Below are 15725 nucleotides of genomic sequence, written 5' to 3'. Positions count from 1 at the left end.
TGTACATGATGAATTTATTAGTTCCTCAATATAGTCTTAAACCTTTTTATTTTATAGTTATAGTGGATAGTAGGGGAAGTATTCTACTATATGATTGCTTAATAGTTTTAAACTGGATTATGGAATAATTCAGTTAAAATCTGTGTTCTGAACTATGTTCAAGTTTATACATGTTTGAAGTTTCTAAGCAACATAAAAGTCAGTTTTGACCACAACTTATGAAAACGTGGTGACATTTACCTCTTTCCTGCCAAATACAAACCATGGTAAAGATCAAGTAGATAACGATCATTAATTAAATCAGATAGCGACTGAATATCTGTCTTGTTTTGGGGAAGAATGGTCCAGATTTGGCTTGGGGAAAATTTAAAGCAAGAAATTCTGTCCCCATCTAGGATTATGTTTTGTTTACTAAATTCAGATGAGACATAAAAATTCTGAAGAAAGAACTAGGAATTTCCTAACATTGTACATACCCTGAACCACACTAACAGATGACAAAATAACTGACTGACGCCTTGCACTATAATAAATTCTCCTAGAGAATCATTCTATGTGTTGAGCCACTGTAGTGCTGAATCATATCCTTGAGGGTGGGCTTCATGGGAATGTGAGCAGGAAAGTGCACACTCATACGGAAGGCATTACAGGCCTCCACATCTAAACGTTTACATATTATTGCATCAGTGTAAGGACACAAACACCTCCTATGGCTCCTTGGTTTATGGCCATGTTCTGACTGGCTGTAAACCTTATGATCGGTAATGTATAGCTGAATATTTTGTAGGCTAGATGATTAGCAGGCAAGGGAGAGTGAAAAAGATTTTACAAAGTATACATACTGAATGTCTACACTTCTTGGATTAGTTCAGCTCAATATATCAGCACATCATGTCCGGTGCTTTTACACAAGCAATACATTGTAACTCTGTCCTATGGACCGAATCAGACTTTCCATCAACTTCAGCAAGTTGTCCTTCATTTAACAAATATATTAGAGTGCCTAGTCATCAGCAAAATATTTTCTGAATGCTTTTTGTTATGGTTTTATACAAAGAAAATTTTAAATATCCAATTTCCATTACTGTGACTACAAGGAAAAACATATGACATATTGTGAAACACTGTCAGTTCCAAAAAGAAAGAAAAATAACTTTCAGGCAAAATATAACAATTATAACTACAGATAAAACACCATCATCTACACACCTTATGTCCAAGAACAATAGAGAACATCCCCCTAAAATAAAGGACTTGATCAAGTCACTTGAATTTTATAAAAAGGGTAATCCTTTGCCATCAGGTGACTAGTATCAGCTGAACTCTGCACAGCTGGATTACCGAATCTGGCATTTCTGATTAAAGTTACATTGTCACCACAACTTTTTTTGAACTATTTATATGGTAGTTGGTCTGTTCTTGTTTAAATATTCACATTGCATGATACTATATCATACGTGTGTAAGACCCAATTGAAATTACATTCTTTATGGCCTACTATCAATGATTATTGGACTGGTATAAGAGATACCATTCATATTTATACAGGCTAAAACTACACGTTATCTTTCTACACAGTGCTGCTGGGACACAGTGCTGTCTGACATATGATGTAGAAACACACCTGATTAGCCAGCACCACAGTGCACAGAAAGGTGAGATGAACAAGGTAAAAACTAGCTCACATATATGTACACACATACTGATGTACGCAAGTACTCAGGCACACACACAAGGGCATGCACATGAATGGGACAGATACCAGCTTTTAATTCTGCATGCATAATATTGGTGTAAATACATACTTTCATGTGTGTATCTTTTTAAATTCATTCACTGTTTTTGGTACCTTTTCATGTTTACAAAAGAAGTGGAGTGGGTGTGTGATTAGTTTCTGATGACTTTCATACTTTACTGAATGAAAGCACTTAAACTTTTTAATAAAATTGAGGTTTGTGGCTACTGGAGCAGTGTTTTGATTTTGGATAAATGGGACAGATTCAAACTATTAACCACACGGGCTTACCAAGCAATCCCAAAGTACTACATAATGTCTAATTTTATAATATACATCTCTGGATATTCTCCAGCTGTGTAAAGTAATGAAGAGGGACAAAGCCCTACCCCGAATTCCAGAATGGGAACTGGGCTTGCAGTTTCATAATACATAGAATTCATTGCCAGCTAATGCCAATACGCAAACACAATACCACTGAAGATCTATTGAATTCTATTTGCTGATGTGGCATTGGAGTAGTTTCAGCTGTATGAGGGAAGTGATAATGCAGGCAATGCATAACCAACTGTCACCAATACCAGGTTCCATATATAGGAAGGATTCCACTGTGGTAAAAGAGAACACTTCTTTTGTGGGTAAGGGCAATCTAACATGTGTAGTACTTTGTTCTGCACACTTTTCACATTTTACAGCAGGGGCATCAGAAATGTCAGTATGTTTTCACAACTCTGACAATGATTATCTATAGGATTAGCCTCATCACTCTGTCCTTCCTGCAGGATGGAAATCAGAAATGCATGCAGAACAGCCTTTTCACCCGTCATGTATGCATTTTCATGTCTGATACTCAAGTGGTATTGTGACAAGAAACAGCTGAGCAGGGGCATAGCAAGCTTGGCAGTAGTCAGAATATGTGTGGAATAGGTAATGCTATTCATTAACATACATTGTTACAGAATGTCATCACTAGTACAAATGGAGATGATGCAGATCTACAGCAATGGTGATGCTTTGGGTACTCGAGGGAGACCACTACCACTGGAAAGAGTTGGAATTTAGTATCTGGGAAGTACAGTACGATGGATGATGCCCTCTGCTAGGCTATTTCATACCTAACAGAATCCCGAAGCCTGCATGTATTAACAAGAACACTTTAAAATGTCAATAGGTTCTTATTTTCCCCTGGGTTTAAGACCAAAGACCATCTAGAAATGTAGAATATTTTTTTATTGTTATAATATCTTGTATACATCTAGTCTTCTAAAAGGCACGTAATCATACATGGAATCTGATAAGAACAGTAACAAATAGCTTTATCTATTTAAATTGAAAATATTCCTATTAATGAGTAGCTTCCTGGTTTTATTAATTTCAGGCTATTGTAATTTTTTTAACATTTTTTCAGATTGTTTAAATGTAAATAGTGACATTCATAGCACATGAGATATATATATATGCTCACGAGAATAAGTAAAATGGTATAATAGCAGAAAATATCAACATAACAATGCATCCTTGTAGTATGTTTGTGTGTTTGCTTTTGTTTATTGAGAATGTCTGATAGGATAGTGTCCATTTTCAGTGGAGGCCTAGGAAAAAAGTTCCAAAAAATTGCACGGATACATAATTAGTAAACATTTTTGGATATAGATTAAAAATAGAATCAGTGATAACATTTTATACAAGTTTAATCAGTGACACAGGTACTACACAACAAATAGGAGTATACACATATAACATTTCTCCTCTTGTTTTCAACATCATAGGTTCATAGGTGTGTACCAAGCTAATGGCCCTGGTGCCTTTACAAGCCTAGCCCCAAAAAAACACCCAATGTTAGTTCACAGTGCCCGTATCCAGTAGTGCAACTGGAATGATCCCTGGAGTGAACTTTTTTACCCTTCCACTCATCAAGATTTCTCTTGAAGAGGCCATTGAGTTTCTCTGCTTGACATGAATGAGAAGCTTACTACAGAGTATGGGCAGTCTTTGGGAGCGGAACCTGTCCATCCAGCATGTTCTGTTAATTGTGGTAATGAGGTTGTGATCTCTTGAGGGTGTGGTGCGGGGCGATTGGGATTTATTTAGGTGTAGCATTTCAAGTAGGGCTTGGTCAGACATGGCTTTGTAAGTCAAGCAGAGATCACCTCTAAGTAGATGATAAAAGTCTGAGAACAGCAGAAGTTTCTTGAGTCTGTCCATGTAGGACATGTGTTTAAGGACTAGGATTCTTTTTGTGAGGCACTAGCTGTTGTAGGTGTCTGGTCAGGTACATGCCAAGTAGGACATTATATTCGATGATTAATCTAATGAGGGATGAGTAGAGAGGGATGATGACCTACTTCTTCCTGGATGAAAAACCTTTGGTTATAAGATGTGCCACGTAGAAGGACTTTCTAACCACAGTGGCAATATGGTGGTCGAAGGTGAGGTGGCTGTCGACCTGGGTTCCCAGATGTCTTTCAGTGCTCAGTGGGCTCACATCAATGTGGTAATTCATGGGAACTGAGTTTTTTTCCAAAGGGGATGGTAATGCATTTTTTGGCATTAACCTTCAGGCCATGGTTCCGACACCAGTCATTGGTCTCAGAAACGCCCTTTTGTAGGATGTCTGCATCACTTGAGGAGTTGATAATGACTAATTGCTTGCAGTCATCAGCGAACGTGGTCAGCCAGAGTCCTTCTATGTTGGCCTGGACTTCTGAGAATTATATGCCAAACAGGAGAGGGCTCACAACTAAGCCCTGTGGAACTCCACTCATGACTGATCAACAATCTGACTTGGAATCTGCAACTTTCACTCTATGGGTCCTGTCTGTGGCCCAATTTGCAACCCACATAGTGATGTAAGGGTTGATGCCTAGTTTGGTGAGATTATCAATGATACCTGAGTGGGGAATGCTATCAAAGGCCTTGGCCAGGTCAATTTAGGCTGTATGCACTACCTTACCCTCATCCACAGCCTTGGTGACTGCCTCGAAGAAGTCAACCAAGTTCAGCAGGGAGGATCTCCCCATGACAAAGCAAACCTGTGTGAGGTCAAGAGTTTGGAGATTGCCTATATTATTGTTAAGCAGGTGCATGATGATGTGCTTCATAGCTTTGCATACCAGGCTTGACAAACTAATGGGGTGATAGTTGCTAGGGTCTGTAGTTGCTCCCTCTTTATGGAGCAGGATGACTGTAGCAGTGTGTCATTCATTAGCGACATAGCCTGAGGTGAGGCTGTGATTGAACAGGGCACACAGATATGGTGCCAGTTCATTTTGTAGCGCATGTTAGGTCACAGCCAGGGATATTATCAGGTCCCATGGATGCTGTATTCTTGACTTTGGACAATGCAGCTTTTACCTGTGCTGCAGAACTGGTGGGTACCAGGCTTTCATCTGGTATTGTGATAGCGCCCTTGGGGGGAGAGAGGGGTAAAGTTGGCACTGAATCTGTCGGCCAGTATGTTGGCTATATCTGTTGGCTCAGTATAGGAGGTGCCATTGTGCACTAACTCAGAGCAAATCTGGGTATTGCCTTTAAGATTTTTGATATATCTATAAAAGGCTTTGTGTTTGTTGTTGGTGTCAGTCGCAATTCTGCCTTCATAGCTGGCTTTAGAGGATTTGATAAGAGATCTCAGCTTTTTGTTGAGACTGATAAGGGAGGTTTTCCAGTCTTGTGACTTCATTTTTTTCTGCAATAGTTTCTTCTTTCTGTTGTAGAGTTTATTGATGGCTGAGCACCATCAGATTGGGTTCCTTTTTTTGAAGGAGAGAGTCTTAGTTCTATTTGGTATGGCAAGGTCCATGCATTTGTGTACATGCTCATACAGTACTTTGGTGTATGATTCAGCAGTCATGCAGCTATTTTCCATTGGCATGTGTGCCAAGAAGTTAGCCACCTCTGCTTTTAGGAGCCCAAAGTTGGCCTTAGAGAAGTTTTTCAGGGTGGTAACCTTAGCGAGGGGGTGTAGGTGAGATGGAGATTTCCATGGTGATCAATTTGTGGTCAGATTTAACCAGAGAGGAGCTGACTATAGGTGTGGAGCAATGGTCTCCATGGTGGTGATAACCAGGTTGAGGATGTTGCTTCCTCTAGTGGGGTCAGAATGAGCTGGTCCAGAGCATTGGAATTGATACATTCCAGAAAGCGTTGGGCCTGTACATTAGTACTAGAATAGTTTTCTCAGTTGATGGAAGGGTAGTTCAAGTCATCCAGTATGAGAGTATTGGGTTGGACCTTGATAGATTCTAGGGTGCTTAGGACATTGGTGTGTGAGTTTAGGGACATGCTTGGAGTTTTGTAGCAGGCTATGACTTGAATCACCATCTTACTCAGTTAGTTGTCCTGAAGTATCTCAGATCTATTATGCTGAGCTACTAGTGTAGAGGTGTGGGTATCCTTTAAAAATATGGAGACACCACTGCCTTTGGGGCTTCCAGTCACATTCTGGGGCTGAAAGGTATGGAATGAGTTGTAGCCTGGGAGCGCGGGGGTGCTTTCTGCCTCTTTAAATCATTTTGAGGAGAGCTTCGAGCAAGTGCATCTTGAGATTTAGACTTCTAGCATTGAGCAGCATGACCGTCAGATTCCATTTGTTTGTAGCTGTTACAGTGGCATTTTGGTCTTTAGAACACTGCCTAAAAACACCAATATAGGGGTGGCAACAGCCTTAGCCAGTACCCAGAATCTCAGGGGTGACAGATGCAGGCCGTCTCTGGCAAAGCATTGAGGTCTGTCGATCATGCCGTCCCAGGCAGACAGATACTGGATCCCTTTAGACTTGACACCAGAAACTTAGCCAGTTGTTGAAGTCAATCATTTTCTGCTCATACTGTAGTATCATTCTGGGTGACGGTAGAATACTGCACAGGGCTAGGGTAATACCTGCCTGGGCCACATAATCCAAGAGTTCCATCACATCTCTTTTCATGTAGTCTAGGGAGGTATGTCTCAGGTCATTCGCACCCACATGGACAATGACTGAGTCATATTTGTACTTGTGGAGTGACCTGAGTGCATGTGTTATATGGCGGATCCTAGCACCTGATAGACAATTGACTGCCACCTTCTCCTTGTTCAACCTAGTGAGTGGGTCATCAGTGTGCCTCACAATTGAGTCTTCTATGATTAGCACATTGGGCAAAGTGTTTTGACTTAAGGGCTTGGGTTGAGGGGCATACTGTCATTGTGAGCTATGTGTTCTGGAGTTGGTGTGTTGTGACAGTTGAGTGAGTTTCTGTCTTGGGGGTCTCTGTTGTTTGGGTAAAATTTTATTAAGAGCCTCCATGAAGGTGGGTGGATTGTTTGTGTTTCTATGTGTGGGTTGTGATGGTTGGTGTTTTGCAGGGCTGTGTGTTCTGTAAAGTGAGTTGCAGGTGTTGATCTTCTCCTCTTGACCAGCTAGTCCAGTATTGGTTGAAGCGTGCACTGCTTCTATTTTAGTGATATAAGTGCATCTCGTACAGGTATGAACGTAATTACCATTACAAAATAATTAAACTTTATAGGCAACACTGCATAGTGGAGCAATGCAGTGTACAGCTTGTCAAACTATATATAAACTACATACAAACTATATGAAACAGTACCTCATGAATGATTATGATGATTATGAGCAAGGCAGGTATTATACATGGATGCATAACTCCCCAGTCTCCTGCTAAATATAACAATATATAGTAACAGTCTCTAGGTTCATACATCTTCATAATACTTGGCACTGGCAACATTGCATTTTGTCATGTTTGTGAAATACTGGTATTTCTGCCTACTGAATAACAAAAGTGTTTGTAAATTTTTGCATTTTTATTTTATATTTTTTATTGGAACCAAGTAATTTTTCAATAATTTTTCAAAATGTTTTCTTTGCATCTAATTATGTTGTGTTTTAATAGGTCAAATGGGCAGAGCAACAAAAAGTCCATGATGTAAGAAGGCGAGAAAAAGTGCTTAAGCAAAAAGATTTGCCTTCCTATCTACATACAGGTATGATTAAATTCTAGTGTATATTTATTAAATATCATTTCATTGACAGCAGTGCCATTTTGATTGTTTTAAGTTAAGACCACAGAGATTTAAAGAAGCACTCATTTCACAGAACAAAACAAACAAACAAAAAACAGGCTCGGTTATTAAATATTTGCAGCCAGGGTCCAGCTATGAATGCTAAGTGTGAAGTTTTTGAGGAACTGTTTAGTTTGCTAAATGTAGCTTCAATGTGGGATTGTGTCTTTCATTTTAGGAAATAATTGCTTACACATCTAATTTTACAAGCTATTGGCAATGCTGCATTAACATTCTTTTGCAGAGGAGGCACTATGTAGTCCACAGTATAAAGAAAGAAAATTGTCTGGATGTAAAATGGCTAAATTAGATATGACTTTCTTGAAAGGCAGCTAATATTAATACGAGGATAGCCTTCAACATGGAATCCTGCAGGTAAATTATTATGGACTATCTAAATGTTCTTGATGACTGCCATAAATCTTTATGACTCACTGTGTGTGTTTCCTTCAGAGTTAGTGGTGTGTCTTATCAGAGTTACAGAGAATGGCTAATTGCAGGTGCAGGATTAGATTATTTGGCTATAAACATAAATATCCCTACTAGTCATGTTTTACAAGGGTCTATAAAGATATGACACATGTCCTCTTCCCATGTTTTGAAATACACATCTGGAAAAAATAGTGCTTATAAAAAGCTGATATTATCCAGACTAATTAACTTACTTCAGACTAAATTATGTGTACACCAAAATGAATAGAGGGCATTTTATAATGTCATTTAAAAGTTTGAAATATGAACCTTAGCTCTGTGGCACATAATGATGAAATCCTGGCTATGACCCAAACAGCCCAGGTTTCACTCACAGCTCAGGAGCTAGAAAGACCAAGGCTAATGAAGGGGGGGTGAGACTGAGCAGCTGGTGCTGAGTAATTCTGGGGAAGGGGGCTAACCACTGCATGACTAAGCCAGAGAGGGTGGTCTTGGTCCATGTAGATGCATGTATAGTTAGTTTGCCATGAATTGTGTCTTCAGTAAAGGTACTAGTCAGTGCAGAGATGGACTAGTCTCCTCACATGTATGAGCCTTCAGGGTCCCAACTCCCTTATGAGAGGGAATGATTGGGTGTGATTAGGTAATGTTCCACTCAAGAAGTGAAGGGGCTTTAGGGCTGTTAGCATGACAGGGGAACAAATGGGCTCAGCACATGTTGTGGAGAAAAACTGAATGATTTGTTAAAATGACTGACTGGAGTGGTATGATGGTCAGGGAAAGAAGGTTAAATAATGCCTTAAGTATGACGTTCCATGAGCAACTGTGGACATAAATTGCATGCCTCGCATATATAATTCAAGGAATAAGTCCATTCTTGGGTAATAGATAAGTACACTACTAACTTGTAGAAAATTGTCTGTTATTGTGAGAGCAGCAGTGACACTATATAGGTGTCAATACTCTAAATAAATAATACTAGACTCTATCAATGGCAACACTGTCTGTAAACTGGTTTAGATAGATTACACTCTACTAGGTAACCTTTATTGTGTTTTTGAGTCTAGATTATGACAATGGAGTCATCTCATAGACTGAAAAGATATGCAGTTTAATTGATACTTGTCTTTAATTTTTGATAAAAGAATGATTGTATACATATTATTAAGGACATCTACTACTGAAAGAAAGCATTGAGTAAATATAATTTTATTTACATACTATAACTCTTTGTACTAGATTTAGATATTGCTATTGCTATTGCTATGTGCATACAAAATGAACTTCAAGACAGCTATATTTTCTAATAGTAATGAGGATTTTTCAGATGTATTAGCTTTTTTTGGCCAAGAATTAGTTTTATTGATTGTGATTTTATTAATGAGTGCAAAGGGCTGGGGGTTTACCTTTTTCCTCAGTAATGGCTGCCACAGTGGGATGCACTCAGTGAGTATTTAACTGCACAAACCAGTAGATGTTGGCGAAAATAATTTGCATTCATGTTCTATTTTCTGCATAAGCATGGGAGCATCCTATACACATTCACAGAATGCCATCATGTTTAGTCCCATGAGCTGTGTAGCAAGGGACCACCCCATACACATTCACCGAATGCCATCATGTTTAGTCCCGCGAGCTGTGTAGCAAGGGACCACCGTATACACATTGACAGAGCTCCATCATGTTTAGTCCCTTGAGCTGTGTAGCATGGGACTACCCTATACACATTCACCAAGCTCCATCATGTTTGGTTCCTTGAGATGTTTAGCATGGGATCATGCTATACACATTCACCGAGCTCCATCATGTTTAGTCGCTTGAGCTGTGTTTACATTATAGAGGATGACTAGGAGTCTCTTTTTCAGGCCCAGGATCAGGAAGGACAAGTTCCTGAAATGCAGTGAATGAAGCCCCACTTACACTGCTGATTGCACAGACTATCAACAGTGAGCAAACATTACAGAGTAAGCAGTGCTTCATTCACTGCATTTCAAAAACTTGCACTTAAAGAGACTGAGCAATTGCTTTTGCAGAGCAAGATCCATACAACGTGGAATTTAAATTCATAAAGAAAACACAATTGTGCTTTTCTGCAGTTGGCTAGTCTGGGTTACTGTCTTTTTTGAATTACCTCATGTAAACTGAAGACTGCATAGGTTTGTTTGTTTGTCTTTCGGCTTTTTCCCGGTAAGCGGTCACTACAGCTGAACTCCGGTCCGCTAATGATTGGCAGTAGATATATTTACGAAATGCTGAGGTGCCAGCTCAACGCCCAACCTTCAACAAAGGCACACCCATTTATGCACGCATGTCTTTTGAACGCTACCCAACCGCAGGGAGGACATGCAGACTCCACACAGAAGGCACTCCCAAGCCACGCTGAGAATCTAACAGGAGAACCTCTTGCTTTGAGGTAACAATGCTACCGCCGTACCACCATGGCATATGAAGATCTGACACTAGAATGTTTTTTAGTTATTTCTTTTGAATTCAGATGGTGGTGTAGTATTTTGACATAGTCATTCCATCGATCTATCTGTAAACACACATGTGGGTGTGTATGTGCATATTGGAAGGCTAATATTATAGTTTCTGATGAAGGCTCAGGATATAGAAAAGAGTGACTCTAACAGAGATGAAAGCCTGTACTGTAATGTATAAATAGAAGGCACTGACTTACAAATGCTGATCTGTTAAATGATAACTCAGGCTATTGAGCATGCCAAGTTCATGAATACAGATATTTTTTGTTATTATTTTAAGGCTTATGTATAAGTTCACTGTATGTTTCTGTTTCATGCATGTTTTAATCAGACAATCTGTTATAAATGCAGTGGTGTCTTGGTTGAATCAAAAACAAACAAAAAGCCACAAGTAGTCTTGAATATATAATCTGTTTTATTTAAGGTGTTCTAAACCATAATGTTTTATTATGCATTTATTTTGAAAGAATTGACTTCTGTAGGCCAAATGAGAGGAAATGCCAATGTTAAGAGGATATTTAAGAAGAAACGAGGGGTTGAAAGTATTGCTACTTTTTCTATGGTCAACAAGAATGGTTCTTGTGAGCTTTCCTTTGTCATTCAATTTAAAGATGAGGTCAATGCCAGTTATGGTGTCGTAGCCATGTTGTATAAATACATGATGACTTTGGATCTGTTTATTACATTTCTCTAAATAGTGTTAAGTGCTGGTCATATATAACCCTCTAAGGTTTTCATGAATCTGGACAGATGTGAAATGCAAAGTTAATTCTCTGGGGAGTATCAGATTTTTCCACAAATCTAACATAATAAATCAATAGTTTCATAGTTTCATAGTATAGTACTAGGCTATCTGCCCTGGGGCATTTGTAAGCCTAGCCATAGTGATGTGGCTTTTGCCACCCCATGAAATGGTACAAAAACGTACAGAATAAATCTAGAATACTGTGCCTCTGTCTATTAGTGACACAATGAAGGTCCCCTTATATAATAGAATTAGCTTACTGTGCCCCTGTCTAGCAGTGACACAGATGTGACCCCTGGGGTAAACTTACGATCTCCCATCCACTCATCAAGATTTCTCTTGAAGAGAGTCAGTGAGGGGCTCTGCCTAATATGAACTGGGATCCTGTTCCAAAGCATGGGAAGCCTCTGGGTTATGAATCTATCCCTCCAGCATGTCCTATTCATACTTGTGCCGAGGTTTAAGTCTTTAGCTCTCGTGGTCCTGATGGATTTGGATTTTTTGAGGTGGAGCATGTCCATCAGATCCTGATTGGACTTGGCCTTGTACGTCAGGCAGAGATCACCTCTGAGCAGGCTGTATGCCACTGAATAGAGCTGAAGTTTCTTTAGTCTGGCAGAATAAGACATATGTTGGAGACCCTTGATCCTTTTGGTGAGGTACTTTTGTGGTCTCTCTAGCTGTTGCAAGTGCCGGGTGAGGTACATACCAAATGGGGCATTGTACTCAATCATGGGACTGATGAGGGAGGAATATAGGGGTACAATGACATCCTTGGATCTGGATGTGAATCCCTTCATGATGAGGTGTGCAAGGTAGAATGTTTTTCCTAACCACTTTGGCAACGTGGGTGTCAAATGAGAGGTCGCTGTCTACTTGGGTCCCTAGGTCTCTGATGACTTTTTCTGTACTCAGTGGGTTGCTGTCTATGTGATAATTTGTGGGTACTTTGTTTTTTCCAAAAGGGATGACTATAAATTTTTTGGCATTTAGTTTAAGGCCGTGACTATGGCACCAGTTGTCCATTTCAGTGAGGCCTTTTTGTAGGATGTGTGTGTCTGCTGGTGTATCAACTATGGTGCCTAGTTTGCAGTCATCAGTGAACTTTGTCAGCCACAGCCCTCCCATGTTTGCTTTAACATCTGAGAAATAAATGCCGAACAAGAGGGGTCCCAGGACAGATCCCTGTGTGACTGGCTTTGAGTCTGACATTGCTCCAGCGATTTTAACTTTATGGGTTCTGTCCTTTAGCCAGTTTGCAACCCATCTAGTGACATAAGGGTTTACTTTTAAGCTGTTTAGCTTATCTATGATGCCTGAGTGGGGTATTGTGTCGAAGGCCTTAGCCAACTCCACGTATGCTGTATGGACTGCTTTGCCCTTATCAATGGCTCTAGTGACTGTTTTGAAAAAGTCAACCAGGTTTAAAAGGCAGGATCTGCCCTTTACAAAGCCCAACTGGGTGGGGTCAAGTGTCTGTAGGTCCCCTATGTCTCTGTTTATGAGTTCCATAATGATTCTTTCCATAGCTTTGCAGACCAGGCTAGTTAAGCTTATGGGGCGGTAGTTTCCAGGGTCTGTAGAGGCACCCCCCTTGTGGAGTGGGACCACTGTTGCTGTACGCCAGTGTTCAGGTACATATCCTGAAGTAAGGCTAAGGTTAAAAAGCATTTTTATGTGTGGGTTTAGCTCCTCTTGGAGTTCACGTAACATGCACCCTGGGATACCGTCGGGTCCCATTGATGCTGTGTTTTTTGCTTTGTTTAGGGCGGTTCTCACTTGGACATCTGAGATGACAGGGAGATTACATTCAGCTGGGATAAGTATTTCTTCTTTTGGGGGTGAAGGAGGCGAGAAATTTGCACTGAACCTGTTAGCCAGAATGTTAGCAATATCTGTGGGTTCAGTGTATTTTTTGTTGTTGTGAACCAACTCTGAGCATATCTGAGGGTTTCCGCCCAGGTTTCTAACATAGCTGAAGAAGGCTTTGTGGTTATCTTTAGTGTCCTTAGCGATTTTTCTCTCAAAGTTTGCCTTGGATGTTTTTATGAGAGAACATAGTTTTCTGCTAATGTTGATTAGAGATGTCTTCCCTTCATGGGATTTCACTCTGACATGCAGTAGCTTCCTTCTTTTGTTATACAATTTGTTTATGGTTGAGGTCCACCAGACAGGACGCTTACATTTGGTGGAGAGGGACTTGGATTTGTTTGGGATTGCATGATCCATGCATTCTTGGAGATGTCCATAGAAAGCATTTGTGAAGGATTCGGCATTGTGGGATGTGGTATCCACTGGCACAATGGGCTTAAAGGATACCATCTCAGTCTTAAGAAGAGTGAAGTCTGCTTTTGAGAAGTTTTTCACTGTGGTCTTTTGTGCTGGGGGTGGAGGTGGGATATGTATATCCAGGGTGATTAGTTTGTGGTCAGATCTCACTAGTGAGGGGTATACTTCGGTGTGGAGCATTTTGTCCCCATGTTTGTGATGATCAGGTCTAGTATATTATCTCCCTAGTGGGAGAGGTGACTAGTTGTTCCAGTGCATTTGAATTTATGAATTCCAGGAACCTTTGAGCTAGGGTATTAGGGCTAGAATAATGTACCCAATCTATGTTTGGGTAGTTGAAGTCTCCCAGTATGATGGTATTTTGTGATACATTCATATCCTCCAATGTCTTCAGGAAGGCTGAGTGGGGTTCTTGAGATTGGGAGGGTGGTCTGTAACATGCTACCAGTTGTATAGCAGTTTTGCCTATGGTTAGTTGCACCTGTATGGTCTCTGATGCTTCATGTGTTGCTACTAACCTGGAGGTGTGGGTGTCCTTTATGAATATGGACACTCCCCCTCCCTTTGTGGTTTGGCCTGGGTTTTGAGGCCGAAAAGCATGATACGAGGTATAGCCTGGTAGCACTGGGGTGCTCTCAGGAGCCTTGAACCAGGTTTCATTTACTGCACAGACGTCGATGTTCTCCATGCTGAGGAGTGCATCAAGTGCCTGCATCTTGAGATGGCATTTAAATGGCATTTAGTCAACTAACAGAGAAAAAATGCAACAACAAAAATGCCAAGAAGTAATGGAGTCCACTGAAAGAAGTCTCACTAGCACAATTAAAATCCACTTCTTCTTTATTAACTTACACAAATGATTGAGCGCTTTCATCCACAATAATGTGGACTTCATCAGAATACAATAAAATCTTTAATTACTGTTTATATGCTTGTCTTTTTTGGTGCCAAAGCATACTATTTGATAAAACCTTTTGTCAATTTTAAAAGGACCAAGCACCAAATTCATGTGAAACAATGTCTAAATACAATCAAGTACTAAAACCATGGGCCAGATTTATGAAAGCTTTCACAGAGTGCAAGAAGAGTGTAGGAGCTCACGCCGACAATATGTCTGCCAGATACAGCCGGCAGGGGCGTGCACGAGAGCTGCTAAAGCTACTCTTGCACGGACAACATCATGGTATGCATATTACCTCATTTGCTGGTGAAAGCCATGCAAATGAGGTAAATTTGAGATCCAGGAAACACTAACCTGTCCGTGGAAGTGTAGTGTTAGCTGCAGAAATGTACTCCATTGGTAACTGAGTACCGTTCTGCAAATACCTAAACAGAGCTATGACAGTTCCAAATAAAGGATGCATACAGTTGAAGAAGCATGCCAATGGCCAAATATAAGGCCATTGGCATTTATAAATGTTTAGAAATATAAAAAATTAAATTTTCCCCCCGATCTCTGATGTTTAAGCATAGTGCAGTACCGTGCAAACATGTGGCGCTTATAAAAACAAGAAAATAATTAAAAAAAAGCCAAAAATAGGCATTTTCACTAAAAAGCTTATTCTGCCATGTGAATGAATGGCAGGCTGAAGACAACATGGCCACTGAGTAGTGGTTGCTAAGGTTGGGGGGGGGGGAGCTTAGTGTGAGAGATGTAACCATGCATTAGTAGGCAATCCTATGCAAATGAGGATAAGGACAGTGAATCCCAATTTTCCCCAGCATGTGAGCCATGTCCCAAGAGTGTAAGAGTAAGAGTAGGTGAGTAGTAGAGTAGAATACAGGTGACATCATGAGGGGGTGTGTCAGACAGGCTGTAAGTTAATATGAGCACAGTGGCGTATGTTTGCTTTGAGTTGCTCAGGATTGCAAGAGGCGTGCCTACAGTTGTCCTAGTTGAAAACCTCAAACCAAAGGTGCACAATGTTAAAAGATAGGAAACTCCTTGCAAACATGCACACAGCGTGTGTGCACATGTGCA

This window comes from Protopterus annectens, chromosome 5.part0, assembly GCF_019279795.1.
Source record: "Protopterus annectens isolate FY-2018-M chromosome 5.part0, PAN1.0, whole genome shotgun sequence".
In the NCBI taxonomy this organism is placed as follows: domain Eukaryota; kingdom Metazoa; phylum Chordata; order Ceratodontiformes; family Protopteridae; genus Protopterus; species Protopterus annectens.
This window is presented reverse-complemented; position numbering follows the sequence as displayed.